Genomic DNA, 1,259 nt, shown 5'->3' on the forward strand with positions numbered 1-1,259 from the left:
AGGCTGGAGTGCAGTGGCGCGATCTCGGCTCACTGCAAGCTCCGCCTCCCGGGTTCATGCCATTCTCCTGCCTCAGCCTCCTGAGTAGCTGGGACTGCAGGCGCCCACCACCACGCCCGGCTAATTTTTTTTGTATTTTTTAGTAGAGACAGAGTTTCACCGTGTTAGCCAGGATGGTCTCGATCTCCTGACCTTGTGATCCGCCCGCCTCGGCCTCCCGAAGTGCTGGGATTAGCGGCATGAGCCACCGCACCTGGCCAATTATTTTATTTTTTGTATTTTTAGTAGAGACGGGGTTTCATCATGTTAGCTAGGATGGTCTCAATCTCCTGACCTCGTGATCCACCCGACTCGGTCTCCTGAAGTGCTGGGATTACAGGCGTGAGCCTCCTCTCCCGGCCTCCTTTTTTTTTTTTTTTTTTTTTTTTTTTGAGGCGAAGGCTTAGTTTCTCGCCCAGACTGGAGTGCCGTGGTGCAATCTTGGCTCACTGCAACCTCCACCTTCCAGGTTCAAGCGATTATTCTCCTGCCTCAGCCTCCCAAGTACTGGGCGCCACCACGCCTGGCTAATTTTTGTATTTTCATTTGTTTATTTTTTTAAGACAGATCTTTGCTCTTGTCGCCCAGGCTGGAGTGCAGTGGAGCAATTTTGGCTCACCGCAACCGCTGCCTCCGGGGTTCAAGCAACTCTCCTGCCTCAGCGTCCTGAGTAGCTGGGATTACAAGCACCCGCCACCACACCCAGCTAATTTTTGCATTTTTAATAGAGACGGGCTTTCACCATGTTGGTCAGGCTGATCTCAAACTCCTGACCTCAGGTGATCCACCTGCCTCGGCCTCCGAAAGTGCTGGGATTACATGCTTGAGCCACCGTGCCCGGCTTCGTAGTTGCTTACTATTGAGTGAAAGTTTATGCCTTTTTTAAGAGGAGGAAACTGGCTCAGAGAGGTTAAATAACTTGTTCATTGCTTGTATAACTGTGGATTGGGGATTTTACACTGAAATTTGAATCCGGGGCCAGGTGTGGTGGCTCAAGCACGTAATCTTAGCACTTTGGGAGGCCGAGGTGAATCACTTGAGCCCAGTAGTTCAAGACCAGGCTGGGCAACAGAGTGAGACCCAGTCTGTAAACACAAAGAATAAGAAATTTGAACCCGGCTGGGTGTGGTGGCTCAAGCCTGTAATCCCAGCACTTTGGGAGGCCAAGGCAGGTGGATCCCCTGAGGTCAGGAGTTCGAGATCAGCCTGACCAACATGGT

General features: G+C 51.4%; 1 protein-coding gene across 4 annotated transcripts in view; it reads right to left on the minus strand.

Moving 5' to 3' along the window:
• PPP4C (protein phosphatase 4, catalytic subunit) overlaps positions 1–1,259 on the minus strand; it is a 16,320-nt gene that overhangs the window by 9,484 nt on the left and 5,577 nt on the right. The window lies entirely within an intron of this gene.

This window comes from Mandrillus leucophaeus, unplaced genomic scaffold, assembly GCF_000951045.1.
Source record: "Mandrillus leucophaeus isolate KB7577 unplaced genomic scaffold, Mleu.le_1.0 Scaffold24, whole genome shotgun sequence".
In the NCBI taxonomy this organism is placed as follows: domain Eukaryota; kingdom Metazoa; phylum Chordata; class Mammalia; order Primates; family Cercopithecidae; genus Mandrillus; species Mandrillus leucophaeus.